The sequence below is a fragment of the Neovison vison genome, chromosome 1 (assembly GCF_020171115.1).
Source record: "Neovison vison isolate M4711 chromosome 1, ASM_NN_V1, whole genome shotgun sequence".
Lineage (NCBI taxonomy): Eukaryota > Metazoa > Chordata > Mammalia > Carnivora > Mustelidae > Neogale > Neogale vison.
Window position 1 is genome coordinate 271,549,402 of NC_058091.1, and position 15,560 is coordinate 271,564,961.

Here is a 15,560-nt window from a genome sequence, read left to right on the forward strand (position 1 = left end):
ACGGCACATGCACACAATGGAATATTATTCAGCCATCAAAAGGAATGACATTTTGATACATGTCACAATGTGTATGGATCTTGAAAGTATAATGCTTAATGAAATAAGCCAGACACAAGATACACATTACAAAATTCCACCTAAACGAGGCACTTAGAATAGGCAAATTCATAGAGACAGAAAGTGAACAGAGCTTACCAAGGGAAGAGGGCAATTAGTGCTTAGAGGGAGTCAATATTGTTGGGGATGATGAAAAAGTTTGGAGTACAGTGTTAATGGTTATACAACTCTGTGATGTCTTTAATATCACCAAACTGTACTCTTACAAATAGTTAAAATGAGGGGTGCCTGGGTGGCTCAGTGGGTTAAGCCGCTGCCTTCGGCTCGGTCATGATCTCTGGGTCCTGGGATCGAGTCTCGCATCGGGCTCTCTGCTCAGCAGGGGGCCTGCTTCCCTCTCTCTCTCTCTCTGCCTGCCTCTCCGTCTACTTGTGATTTCTCTCTGTCAAATTAATAAATAAAATCTTTTAAAAAAATAGTTAAAATGATAAATATTATGTATCTTTTCCCACATTAAAAAGAAATACCTTCCTCATTCTCCCCCATCCCCCCAAGAAGCAAATTCTTCTAATTTTCAACCCTTACATATTCTAATAACTCTCTTGGAAATTCACAGTCGATGTTAACACATTTAGGCTCTGTAAAGTTTCACAGGAAAGAAAGCTGCCTAACTTTTGTTTAATCCAGCATTTTACAAATTTATTTGACAGGAAGTCCCCCTCCCCTTCCAGCCTGCTTGCAAATGATTAACACCCTGAGGAACTCAGGGACCCTGTTTTGAAATGCTATGCTAATGACAGGGTTTATGAGGAAGAACACAACACGATTCCTCCCTCTGCAATGTGCAGTCAGGTTTTTTTTTGCTTTTACTTTGAAGCATGTAGACATGGAACAATGACACAAAGATTTCAAGTTGACATACTGATGTGGAAGGAGGGAAATAAAGTTTATGATCATTTAAGATTTTCTGAAGGAAAGCTTTAGTCACCTGCTGAAGCCTCTGACATCCGTGTCTACTCACCCATCCATTCATCTCATCGGATAAACATTAATTGTGCAACTACTATCTGTTGGTCCAGGGCTATGTGCTTCCAGGACTATCATAAAAGACCCAGTTTCTATCTTGAGTATAGCCAGATTTGAGATCATTTCATTATAGATTTTTAAAAAATTTGATAGAGAGGACATGACCAGAGGAGAAGCAGAGGGAGAGAGAAAGGGGCAGACTCTCGCTGAGCAGGGAGCCCAATCTGGGGCTCAATCCCAGGACCCTGGGATCATGACCTGAGCTAAAGTCGGACGGCATAACCGACTGAACCACCCAGGCGGCCCGAGACCATTTCGTTCTAAAAATTGCTACTGGGACATGGAAGAAGAACCATGAGTTATTCCAGAATAAGTGCTCTGGAGACAGTTCTGCAGAGGGCACTGGGAATGGGCACTGAGGATGGGCACAATGCGGGCTGGGGAAGACGCCACAAAAGCAATGGTGATAAGGTTACTCAGGAATGTCCCTCCCACAGAGGAGTACAGACTATTTTAAAAGCCTGGATTCTTAGAACTCTTGGTTAATTTTTACATTTTTGGAATGGTTTCTCATCCGGAAATTTCTCCAAAACCCCTTGATTGGCTTGAGAAACAATGCCCTTGAAGTTGGAACAGAAGCTCTTATTTTTCCTCCAGAGAATTCAGGAAGATTTCTCAGGATGACTGTGGTAGACTGAAAAAGTGGCCCACATCCTCCAACCCTCTCTGTGTCCATGTTCTCTGCAGTGGGATCCTGAGGCTCCTCTCATCAGCAAGTGGCATCTACTGTCTCACCTTCTGAATCAGGGCAGGCTTCATGACTTGCTTTGGCCAGAAGAATGAGGCAGAAGGGACGGCGTGTCAGTCGTGAGCCTAAGCCTCAAGAGACTTGCACTCTTTCCAGCCTGCGTTTTGTTCTTCTGCCTCCTCGAAGGGAAGCCCAGGCTAGTATGCCAGAGGGATGTGAGGGGCGAGCAGAAGATGAGACACGTGGAGAACTGAGGTCAGCTTGGCCTGAGAGTCAACCCCCAAAGATACGCAAGCCCGGCCAAGGCCAGCAGAGCTGCCCAGCCCACCCACAGCTAACCAGAGTCACATGAGACAACACAGCCAAGACCAGAGACGCCACCCAAGTGATCTGTGGACCATAAGGGATAATATATGGTTGCTGTTCGAAGTCACTGCCTGAGCCTGGAGTAGGTTTCTATTTTTTTTGGTGGTAATAGAGAAGCGATAAATGACCTTTGAGAGGCTTCAGTTCAGTTCTGTTTACATCCAAAGATGCCAAAATAGAAACAGAACTGTAGGAATCCTGTCCTCCTGTCTCATTTTTTAAAGGATCCAAATCACACCTGTGTTCTCAAGCTCAATTCAAATACCAGATCCTCAAATATGATATCCTAATTCTATTCCCCTCCACTTAAATAATCATCTTCCCCCCACGAACCTCTCACTGCACTCTCTCTACCCCTCTCTTTTCGGAAGTTAGCCCCGAAGGTCTCCAATTATAATCATTTGTATATGTATCACTCCTTTCCACTGGATTCTAAACCAGTGCTGTCAAACTCTCTGTGATGAAGAACCACTTTGTTTTAATTTCCAATTCATTGTGAACCAAGCCCTCTGTGGTCGAATGACTTCCAATGACCCTCATCCTGTTACACTCCTCTCCGCGTGAGTGTAGGTGGAACCTGTGAATACGATGAGAGGTCTCTTCTCTGATTACACTGTGGTATACAGGCCAAAGACTATCCAGGTTGACATAATCTAATCACACAATAAAGCAGAGCGTTTCCCCCATCTGGCAGTATGACGAGTCAGAAGGATTCAAAGACTGAGAAGAATATGATGGGGCATCGCTGACTCTGAAGCCTGAGGGACCACATGTGGGTGGCCTCTAGGAGAAGAAGCAACCCCTGGCTGACAACCGGGGAGAAAACAAGGACCCCAATCCCACAACCACCTGCCAACAACCTGAACAAGCCTGGAAGAGGATTCTTCCTCACAGCCTCCAGAGAAGAGCCTGGACTGGCTGACACACTGTGAGACCCCCTTGGACTCACGACCTATGAAACTATGAGCTAATAAATGTGTATTGTTTTAAGCCACTAAGTGTGTGGTAATTGTTGCAAAACAAAACTAACGCACCCCTGTATAGTGTAGCAGATTATAATTTCCAAAGCAAGCTGTAACAAAACATACATGGGTCTTACAACCCAGGTATATTTCTAAAACCTTTTTCCACAAGCCCATTAAAAGGTAGAATCTGTGTCTTCTCCCGTTGAAGTTGGGTAGGCCCTTGTGAATGCCTCAACCAACAGAGTCTGGCAGAAGAGATGCAGTGTGACTCCTGAGACTAGACTATGAAAGTTCTGTGGGCTTCTGCCTGGCTCTCATGGAAGCCAGCCACGGTGCGATGAAGAAAAAACTCCCTCTTCCTGTAGAGAGGTCAACATGGGAAGGAGCTGCCAGACCAGTGAGTGAGCCATCTAGGAGGCGGGCCCTACGGCCCCCCTGCAGAGGTACCCCAGCAGGGATGGTGTGGATCAGAGAAGAGCTGCTCAGCCCAGTCGTGCTCAAACTGCAGATCTGTGGGCAAATAAATGACTACTGTTTTAAGCCACTCAGTGCTGGGACAGTTTGTTAAATAGCAACAGTAACCAGAATGAGTGTACAGCTTGTACCCCATGTCATTCACCGTGTAAGTTCAAGAGCATGTGAACTGATCTAGATCTGTTCAGTAAGACACACCCACTGAGCATGTACATGGTATAATGGTGCGGTCAAATTGCCATAAAAGTTTCTAAATGCTTATCTTCCTTCTGTGCATCTCTCAGGGTTAGCTGGTGCCATTCTGCAGACTACACTTGGGGAGGCGTGGCCCTTTTTTATCTCCGGACCAACCCCATTCTTATTCACCTCTGCATCCTTCCAAATGCCTGTTAGAATTCCTGGAAAGAGGAAGGATTCAGTAAGTGGTTATGGAGTGACTAGAACACCCAAAGAAAGGCATGGCTGAAAGCTCCACTCTCTCATGTTACAGATGGCAATGCGGCAGTCCGGAGAGGTGAAGGGATGCATTCGGGATCATGGGATAAGCTAAATGTAGAGCCACGAAGCCTTCTAATCTAGGCTTTGCCAGTCCAACTGCCTACGTGTAAAGAGGGGTTAGCCAGGTCTGAAACACTATGGAAGAAAGGGGCTGGTAAAAGGACAAGTGTATGCAAGCCCATGTAAGGGGAGGGGCAGCTGCCAGCGGACTGCCACCAAGTGAGGGCAAGTGAAGACAGATGTTTGGTTTTTAAAAAGAAGCTGAAGAATTCAAGTTTCTAGACAGTACTTCTTAATTTTTGATATGCTATCTGGGTAAATATGTTTGCATGCTAAATTTTGTCCAGCGGCCCAACAATTTGCAATTCCTGAAGCACCTCCCATTTACAGGTAAGAGAACTAAGGTCCTGAGAGGTTACAGACTTAACCAAGAACATACAAGAAGAAGCGGTGAGCTTATTTCAGACTTGCCCAGGAATTCGGTGATGATGATGACTGGTGTTACAAACATTCACCGAGCACCTATTATAGGCAAAGCACTTGGACTTACAATCTCATTTAACCCTTCGGACAGTCTTAGAAAGTAGGCACCAGGATTTCCTCTTTTTACAGATCCAACAAGAGACTCAGAGAAGCTAAGTAACTTGCCCCAAATATTGTGTAAATAAGCAGTGGGTCTGTGTTCAAACCAATGTTTACAAGGGAAATGGGTCTTCTACCATCCTGCATCATTTCACTGTCCCTTTGGCATCCTAGCAAAGCTCCAGGTTCAGTTTTATCTGAAATGGCTTCAAAATCCACCCTTCAACACCTATCATTTCAAGCCAGTAGCAGCAATCTGAGGGTGACCTCTTTCCTGTACCCCACAGTCTGAGTGACACTGAGCCTGGGCACTGCTCCTCCTTCCCAACTGCTGATTCCCCAGAGGGGCAGGGTGTATGTCTGCAGTCAGAGCAATGAAAGCAGCAGCTTGTGCCACAGGGCCAGGATGCCCCACCATCCTTTGCTAAACAGAAGGGAAGCACAGGGCTGAAAGGTGGGAGGGGTCTGAGGGAAATCGGTTAAACCTGATATTTTCAAACTATGTTCAACAGATCCCTTGGAGATGCTGCACCTGGGAGCTGGGCCAGGGACGTCCTGACAAGAGGGGCTTGGATTTCTTTATAGGAAATACATTCATTAGGCTTTCAAGTAAGATTATACAAGTGTTCCACTGTTAAAAAAAAAACAAATTTGAAACCCAATGATCTAAGCCAACCCCTTCACTGCATTTTTAAAAGACAGACCCTATAATTTGATCTGCAATTATAACAATAATAAGGCATACAGTGAAAGATTTTAAAAGTCAAAAGGGTATACAATGAAAAATATAAATCTCTCCCCACTCCCAACCCCTAGTCCTACTCCCTAGAAAGAACCGCTATTAACATTTTCTGAGTACTCCTTCCAGAATTTTTAATAAGGAAACTGAACCCCTGAGGTTGTCTTATTTGAGATTATTCAGCCAAGCCTATGTGCTGAACATTATGCTCCTGGCATTTCTCTCCCCCTTCCTAGCTTGCAAAGATTCCATAGATTGCAAACTCCACAGTCCCACCTGTAGCTTCAGAAACCATATATTACACATCCTCCGGTCTCACTCACTGAACAGGAACGCTTTGTGTCTTTTTCATGGGACCCTATTTCCCCATGGTCTTTGTTTCATGGTGGAAAAACAACCAGGATCATATTCTCAACTGGCTAGTGTTCAAGCCAGGAGCAGTGGCCTCAAAGTGCATGCTCAGCGAGACGTCTGAGCTGCTGGGTGGGAACTCAAGCTTAACCCCAACTCCTAGAAGTCGTAGAAAAGGCAACATCTCTGTACCCTTGGCTCCTCTCTGGGGGCACTGCCAACCTCCTCATTGGTCACCTGGCCCTCGGGCTGCAGCCCCCAATTCCCAACCTTCCTGCCGGCGTCCTGTGCCTCATTCTCCTGCATCCACCTGCAGCTTCTTTTCCTACATGCTTTCTCTTCTGGACCCATCTCCAGACTGAAGCCATTTTCTTCCTGGGAGTAAAGAGCACATAAGTGCACTCGGAGCTCTTTCTCTCTGAGGGAAGACCCAGAGGGCCGATATTTATTCAATTTTCCACCTACCAGGCTGTGCTAGGCAATTTACAGGTGTTAGCCTCACAATAAGCCTAGGGGGCACTGACTCTTCTTGTCCCATTTGACAGGTAAGGAAAGTGACTTGGAAGCTGGCCCAGGAATGCAGAGCTGGCTCAGGAGGGGCTTGTTCAAGTTCCTAAAGCTGGAGAGTTGCCTTTGGCCCTGAGGCTTCTGACATCAAGCCTGCCCAGTACACTGCCCACATCATGCTTTGCAAGGAGACAAAACACCCACCTTACCTTGGCAGACTCGGGCTAATTCCCCTATTCCCTGCTCCCTCCTCTCCCCATTATTCAACAGCCCAGCCTTTTCTCAAGGCTCTTGAAGTGGACTCTGAGCAGAAGAGAAGGCCTTAGATCTGTGAAAAAATTAATCCCATGTTACTTGTCAGCAGAGGTTCGGGCTCCCTGCTGTTGCCTAGGTTACGTGCCTAGAGCTTAAGCCACTGCCGATCACTCCCCTATTTACCGTAATTAATCAGACCCGCGTGGCTCTCTCTGGAGCAAGGCTCGGCCCTCCCCAAGGCACCCGGATAAATAAGGAAGTTGGGGAGTCCTTCTCGGTGAAATCACTGAAGCCACTTCAGCCCCAGAGGCCCGTGTGGGTGGGAAGAGCACCCCAGAGGGGCCACCTGGAACCAAGGTGGGAAGAGAGGCTCCCTGTCAATGGCGTTCACGTGCCCAGAAATTTCAGCTACACTCGGAAGGCAAAAATACGCTGCCAGGCCAGGCATAACTATAAGCTGTATTATTCAGGTGAACCAAAAGGAAGGCGTAAGACCTGAACAAACAGCTGTCTCCTCTGTGAAGGGCCTCATTTCATTTGCCATGCTTTTAAAAATTACACAGGAAGGAGGCGGAGGAGAGGGGGCACCATCAGTCTTGGAGGACTTATTTTCTAAGAAACACACTGTCGGCTGACCTGAATCGGCATGTGGGCTCTCCCTGCGTTTCTGGCTTTCAACTCTTTCCTCTCCTGGTGTGCATTTTAGTTTTCCTAAAGGAGTCACGGACCACTGGATACGTGGCACTGACTGGGTCACTGTCTGAAATACGTCATGGCTCAAAGAACACAAAATTTATAGACATATTAACTTTGGCCTCCTTGGTAGAAGAAATGGACACATAAGACAGACAGACACACCCACATAAGCCCTTGGACTTGGAAAGCTTGAATGCAGCCAAATCATCTAAAGAAGCCCACGACTCTGTGGTTAAGCCCCCACACTGATCCCTATTTGCTCTGCATGTAACCTCATTTACAGGATTTAAATACCCGTCCAGGCCAGCATCTCCTCGGTCAAGGTGCCAGTCCGAGTTCTCACTCTCTCTCTTTACAGCACAGAAGTGAGCGACACAAGCTGCTCCCAGCAGGTGAATCCTGACTGGCCCTGTGACGTCCCAGGAGCTGTGACTTCACGTGAGACCCTGAGCAGAGCACCTACTGACCAGGCCTCGGTATCTTCATCTGAAGAAGAGAGAGGCTCACACCTGCCCCAGAGACTCCATCAGCTGCAGGGAGGCTCAAAGGGGACCATATACATATGTATGTTTGTGTGTACATGTATGTACACACACACACACACATACATGAAAGCATTCAGTGACTATGAAGGGACAGACCTGTGAAAGTGGTCACCGTCACCTTCTAAAGCCATGAAACCAGCAGTCTCGTGTTGTTGAGCTGAGGATGTGGAAATCACTTTGCCACCTGCTTCCTGTCTGTAAAATGCCTGCTGTATCTGTGGGCCCGGGCCATCTTCAGCTTGGCCCTGCCCTTGTTCTTAGGCAAAATGATGCTAAGCTTGGTTAACTCTGTCACTGGTTATCCAGGCACACAACCAGACTGGAGACAGATCAAAGCCTGGCAGGAGGAAGACACGCTATCCTGTTCCAACCTCAGGATTCCCCACGGGAGACTGACAGATGAGTGAGTGAAGGAGAAAAGGTGGGGAGACGGCTCGTTAGACAGGAGAACTCCCAGCACGGAGCCAGACGGCTGACAGGAGCAGCCCAGGTCAAGGAGTCACACAAGGAGGAGCCGAGTATGTTCTGAGAGTGGGAATACCTTGACCCTCACCAGAGTCAGCCAAGTCACCCAGCTTTGGGGATGAGTGCGGCCTCTGACAGGAGAAAGAGGAGGATCACTGGCCCCCAGGTTTGGGGAGTCAGCATCCTCATGTGTGTCAGACACGGCCTTCCTACTGTAGCTTCAGTGCCCGAACTTCCTCCTTCCTTCGGACAAGGGTCACCTTCATCTGGGCATCCCCTTTGGTCTCCTGGTCCAGAGCCCCACTCCTTCTGCCCCCTGCCAGTCTGGCCCTAAGTTCCTTGTCCGGATATATCCCAGTGTCCTGTCTCCTGGCCCATGCCAGCTTCCTCTTCTCCTCCTGTCCTGCATCCCCTAACTGTCAGAGGCCTGCAGGTGGCCCAGCTTCGGCTGTGGAAGCCCAGCTGGCTCAGCAAGCCTGTCGAGTCCCTGCCACATCCAGCTTGGCACTGCTCCACTTCCCAGTCTCACCTTTCTGTCCTGGGTCCAGGCTGCTTTTCGAGACCTTCCGATGCCATACAGAGGAGGAAGAACATCACAACAGACCAAGTGGCTCTGGCACATTACAGATCCTTCCTTTAGACCACCAAATGCGTCGACAGGGTTGTTGTTGTTTTTTAATTATGTATTCATGGAATCCAATAAGAGAGCTAATATTGTTGGGATGTAATAAAAAGTTCTTGGAAAGGAACAATAACAGCTAAGATTTATTGAGCTTAATAATTTGTAAGTCCCTGCTTAAAAACCTGCCATGAATTCCCATTGCTCCTAAGATTCAACCAAACTCCTTAACATCCTCACAAGGTCCTACACAGCCTGGTCACTGCTCAGATACCATTCCTCCAAGAAGCCCTCCCTGACTTCTCAGTCAAGACTTCTGGCAGACCCAGGGATCACATTCTTCAGAACAGGAAGTTAGTAAGCAGACCTTTATCTGGAGTGGTTGTTTAATTAATGCATGCCCGTGCCTGCACTATAAGCCCCAGAAGGGCAGGGGCAGCATTGTCCTGGGTCACCTAGCAGCGTAGCCAACACAAAGGCGCTCAGACACGGTCGGCTGAGTAAATCAAACAGATGAATGGGTGTGTATTATGTGCCAGGCCCTGGAACAAGTCCCTCTCAATGTATTACCGCATTTATCCTCGAAACAACCCTCTGAGGTGGGTACAATTATTATCCCCAAGTTGCAGACAGGAGCTAAAATTTTACAAGGGTTTGGTAACTTGCGCAGGGCCACAAACACAGTAAGCGGTAAAGCCAGGACTTGAACCCAGGTCTGCCTGATTTCAACGCTTGTGCTCTTGACTCTTTAAAACTTGATCACAGCCAGGAAGCAGAGGACATCTCAAATAGTCTCCTCTGCTTTAGAGTATAAATTTTGCTGGTGGGTGAGCACAGGGAAGGGAGAATGTCCTCCCCTCTATACACATGGGTCTGAGCCACAAAAAGGTAAGGCATCTCAGATTCTTCATATTTTCCCAAATGAATTGTAGCTAAGTTCCTTGGGAACCTCTCAATAATTCCATCTCCCACCTCACCTTTCTGGAGGGCTCTGGAGACTAGGCCAGAGTATAACTTGTGAGTGAGAAATAAATCTCTGTGGGTTACAATGCTGACGTTTCAGGGTTGACCTGTTATACCACCTAACATTACCAGTAAGAATGCAAATCCAAAATCACACACCAACACAATTCCTTGAGTAGATTTTCCTGGATAGAACTTCATATTCTTTGTCACCTTTGCGAACAGGATGTCCTAAATTGCCACGGACACGTGCTAGCTGTTTGCCCCAATTTGTCTGCTCTATCGTCTCTTCCCGTTGGGAGGCTGACATCTGGTTTTCTCTAATCCACGTGTGCTGTCTTGTCTGAAGGGGAAGCCACCCCTCTCGTGCTTGGACATTGTTTGGTGAACTTCTTCAGCCCCTCTGGGGGTGTAACCTTACAATCGGGCTTGTAGGAGTGTGAAGCTCCACGGGTGTGGCGGCCCTGCGACAGGGCGGTGCTCAGGGGACTGCGGTGTCGGTGGACTGTGCTGCTCCCAACATTTGAAATGACCTCATGGGTGAACACCTCGGCAACCCCTGTTCCCCTGCAAGATGCTTGGCCAAGTTTGCTTTGGTGATGGCATCTGATAAATGCACTACTGCACGAAGAACGTGACCTTGCTAATAACTGCTCAGGCTACAAACTTTTTTGAAAGTCACCATGTTTTAAGCAATTATCTGGCTCTGTGCAAGAATGTTAATTTCATGCTTTGCAATCACATCTTTTGTAAAAGACCAACCTGCCTATAAAAATTGCTTTTGACATCCCCAAGATAATCTTTAGGGGAAAGAAAAAAATTACCAAAAAGGGGGGGGGGTGGTGTCTTCACTTTGTCAGTTTCTATGACCTTCTTTCACTTGAGACTTTTTTTTTTAATGACAAAAGAGAGGTGTTGACAGGAAGGGTCACCAGGAGGCAGAGGAAGACCCAAATCAATGAAACTAACTTCTAAGGATGCTAAAGCCCTTATAGGCTCACTGTGCATTGTGCTTCCTTAATGGAGGAAGTCTGAGAAGCCTGGGAAAGTCACTTGCTTCACGCTGACTGCCCTAAGTATCTCAGCCCATAGGGATGCTCTGGTCCAAACAGTTCATTCTCCTGGCAAGAGAAAGGAGGCCCAGAGACGAGACGTCCTGCCAGGTTCCCACAGAGGTCAATGCTGGGGTCAAGAATCTAACCCAGGGCCCCCGACCTTCCAGCAGCATGCATTCCAGCAAGATGTGGCATGAGGACAAAGAGAAAATCTAAACCTTTTCTTTAGAAGTTAAGGAGAGTGACTCCAGTCATGCTTTTTCCCTGTGAGTTCCTACGGTGCTGTGTGTTCCCTGGTATCTACCAGACGGCATTATTTCAATTCAAGAAGCATTTCTTTAGGGTTCACTAGCAATGCTTCTCAATGACTTTGATCTTACTCATCATAGCTCAAATCTTAACTTACCACCCATAATGTGGATGTCTTACTTTAACTTTGTTATAAAAGTAATGGGTTCCTTTCCTTTCTTCTCCAAATAGTTTGAGTAAATTTACTGATGGTTCTGGAAGGTATGCTTTTTTGTTCCAACAAGAACTCAATGCATGAAAGCCCATTCCTAGCAAAGATCTGATTAACCCCACCATATTAGCTGGTGCTAAGCAGGTGGACCAAAAAGGTGGGGTCCAGGAAAAGGGGAAGATAGATCAGTTACAGTCCAGAGTAAGGTACCCCAAAAGGACAGATAAATTTGTTTTTTGTTGTTGTATTTTTTTTTTAAAGATTTTATTTATTTGAGAGAGAATGAGGGAGAGAGAGGGAGAGAGAGCACGAGAGAGGAGAAGCAGACTCCCCAAGGAGCTGGGAGCCCAAAGCAGGACTTGATCCTGAAAGTCCAGGATCATAACCTGAACCGAAGGCAGTCACTCAATCAACTGAGTCACCCAGGCGCCCAAATTTGTTGTTTTTAATGAGAGTCCATAATTGCACTTTCCCTGACTGTAGATTTTTTTTTTTTTTTAAGAGAAAAGCACTGAGAAGAAAATTTAAATACAGGAAACTGGGGAAAAGGCCGCACAGGAATTCTTTGTAATGTTTTTACAACTACATGTGAAATCTACAATTATCTCAAAATAAAAAATGTAATTTTAAAAAATCCTCATAATCCCACCACCCAGTCATAACCACTGTTAATAATTCCGTGGTTACCCTTTTTGTCTTGTTTCAATGCATGCGTCTGAAATCTGAAATCTGAAGACCTAATTGGAGGTCTGGAACCAGCTTTCTTTACCTGTCATTGTGTCAAGAGAAATTTCCTATTATTAAAAGTTCTTTGAAAGTATTTTCAAAGGGTGCATTATATTCTATTACATGGGTGAATCATATCCCCTACCGCTGGACATTTAATTGCTTCCAATTTTCCACTATTATGTTTTTTCATGTTATATATATTTAACTACAATAAAAAAAATTTTTTTTGTAAGTTTCAATAAACATCCTATCCATCTCACATTTCTGATTACCATCTCAGGCTGGACTCCCGGACAGCAAATTCCTGGCTCTTTTTCTAAGACTCTCATCACATGTTAATAACAAAGTTCTTTCCTGATGGGAATAGAGGGAGGTGGGCAACATATTTTTTTTTTTTTAAATGAAACTGAAAAATGTCTTAGTAGAAAAACTCCAGGTGACTGCAAAGTGCTTAATTGATGATTTTCAAATGTAGGGCCATCTGGGAGCCGGGTAGGAGGATCCAGGAAACCCACAAACCCACCTGCCTGCAAAGTGAGGTGGGTGCCTCATCCAGCTGTCATCTCTCCTCACATCTCAATACGAAATGATCTTTGGAGAGAGACACACTAAACAGGACATATGGGACTGTCTTTTGTGAAAGGAGGTTGTTCACTCTTCTCCTAGGAGGGTAATAGCTTGGGAAATATGCATAAACCATTGCTGCTAGGATATAAACAGCACGAAATTATCCAAACTTGGAGCCATTAAAGATGCACATTGTGAATTTAGAATCAAAACACTCTATAAATTTATAGCAAATCTGCACATTGAAAAACCAGTCTGCAGACTATAAAAGTGGTTGTTGGTTTAAAGCTTTTTGCAAATGTTCCTGACTACACTTCCAGGATGGGCACAAGGTGTAAGAGCAATGGGTTTCTCTCATGGAAGCAAAGCAGCTCTGAGATACCTTCCAAGGAGGTCCCTTTCTTCTGAGGTCTGATGTTCTCCGCTATTGGTTCTACCATTTATTCTGGAAGTGATGTGGTCAAGCTCTCCTTCATGAGCTAAAAAACTACCTGAGACCTTGCTGTTTCTTTCATATATTGGGGAGTGGGATAAGAAATAAGCGACTGGACAAGTTACCATAAGGCTCTACACATCCCCCTTCCCAAAATATAAATACTGCCGACAAGGGAAGGCATGTAAGGTGTGGAAAACTCACTGAGACCTCTTTGTCTTCAGAAATTATACTTGCTGACTATTTTTCAGTGTCTTCCTTAGAGAAGAGAGATAAAACTCTGCCCATCATGACTCCTCCCCACCCTGGAATAAAATCAGGGAGGGAGCTGTGAGCGGAGGTCCGCTTGGCTGTCATTTCTGCCCATGGGAGGTCAGAAGAAAGTCTGTGAGTCTGCAGTGTTTGCCTGTGGTTTTGGGCACTCCCTAAGAGCTGAGAGGGGGTCTATACTGCTCAGAAATGGAATTAATTTCTTCCAGGGAACGCTGAAACAAGTGTTTGTTTAGCCTTGTCCTGGAGAAACTAAAGGGTCAAGAAGGACAGCCAAAAAGCCTTTTCACTTGTCTCTGTCTCTTGGTATTCTAACATTTCCACCTCACTTTATAAAAAATGTTATTTGCCAACCTATCATTTTGAGCAATTTCAATGGAAAAGTTGTACAAATAATAAAAAGAACACCAGTATACCCTTCACTTAAGTTTACCAATTAATAGTATTTTATCACACTTGTTCACCAACCTCTCTATACACTTTCTGCTGAATCATGTGAGAGTAAATTGCAGACATCATGATGCTTGACCACTAAGTACTTCAGCATCCATTTCTCAAGCAGAAGAACCTTCCCCTATAGAACAACTGCATTATCACATTGACAAACTATTATCTAATATTCACTCTGTGTTCAAATTTCCTCCAAATTATTACTTTTAACATTTATTTATTTATTTGGGAGAGAATGAGAATGAGTGAGGGGCAGAGGGAGAGGGAGAGAAATACTCAGGCAGACTCCATGCTGAGTGCAGAGCTGACTCGGGCCTCCGTCCTGGGACCCTGAGATCATGGCCTGAGCCAAAATCAAGAGTCAGAGGCCCAACCGACTGAGCTGCCCAGCAGCCCCCAACCATGTTATTTTTATTAATTTCTTAACTAGTACATAATTCATACCACATAAAATCCACCCTTTTAAATCGTACAAGTAGTGGTTTTTAGTATTCTCCAAAATTGTGCAATCTTCACCTCTAATTCTAGATCATTCTCACCACCCCAAAAGGAAACTCTGTAACATTATCAATCACTCCCCATTTTTTTCCCTCCCCAGCTCTTGGAAACCACTAATCTATGTTCTGTCTCTATGGATTTGCCTCTTTTGGACATTTCATATAAATGGAATCATAAAAAAGGTAGCCTTTTGTGGCTGGTTTCTTTCACTTAGCATCATGTTTCCAAGGTTCATCCATGTTATAGCATTGGTCAGCACTGCATTCCTTTCTAGAGCTGAATAATATTCCCCAGTATGGATAAGCCAGAATTTGTATGTCCTTTCATCAGTTGGCAGACATTTGAGTTGTTTCCCCATATCTACTATGAATAATGCTGCTACGAAAACCCCCATGCTAGCTTTCATGTGGATGTGTGTTTTCATTTCTCTTGGGTCGACAGCTAGGAGTGGAACTGCTAGGCCACATGCTAACTCTGTGTGTAACCTCTTGAGAAACTGGGGACTGTTCTCCGAAACAGCTGCGTCATTTTATAGTCTCGCCAGCAATACCTAAGGGTTCGAATTTCTCTGCTTCCTTGTCAACACTTGTTACTGTCTGTCTCCAAAGCGCTTTTACAGTTACCTCTTCCCTGAGCCACAATCCAATCAGGGATTCTGCACTGTATTTACACTTTTGTTTTCTTTAATTTGGACCTGTTCTCCAACCTTCTTTTGTCTTTCCTGGTGTTGGCATTAAATGAATGAAAACACAGTCTAGTCCAGAGAAGGTATTCAGCCCTGATGCCGGTGGGCCCTAGAGCACCCTTCTCTTGCTCACTGCATCAGCACTTGATCTTAGCCAAAAGGCCGAGAAGCGACACTGGGAGCCGTCTCTGGGCTGAGGAGCTCATTAGCCTTGTACAAGTTCCTGGTCAGAGCCAAGCAAAATGGTCTTGTGACTCTTAAGTGGGAAATGCTTTGCAACACCTTAAGGCCTCCGTCTGGCATCAGCAGGCATTTTAGGAGAAGGCAGCAGCAGATTAGCTGAGGCGGAGGAGAGCGTGTCTGAGTGGTACTGCGGAATCTGGGCACCTGCCTTGAAGTGGCCCGCCACGACACTTGCTGGCCGGGCTGTCGTGAGCGCCGGAGCTAATTGGGGGCACTGAACTACAACACGGATGGCACTGCGGAGTCATACCCACCAGCTCCACCACCGTAATGAGCTCTGACATATATCACATCTTAGACTGTAGCTAATT

General features: G+C 45.7%; 1 protein-coding gene across 3 annotated transcripts in view; it reads right to left on the bottom strand.

Annotated features, from left to right (window-relative positions):
• GALNT10 (polypeptide N-acetylgalactosaminyltransferase 10) overlaps positions 1-15,560 on the bottom strand; it is a 212,837-nt gene that overhangs the window by 132,021 nt on the left and 65,256 nt on the right. The window contains exon 1 of one of the 3 annotated variants that reach the window (XM_044230902.1): positions 6,526-6,546. The exons of the other annotated variants lie outside the window; for them this stretch is intronic. The gene's annotated coding sequence lies outside the window, so the exon portion shown is untranslated. Of the gene's footprint in view, positions 1-6,525; positions 6,547-15,560 lie in introns of those variants that run through there. 3 annotated transcript variants of the gene reach the window in all.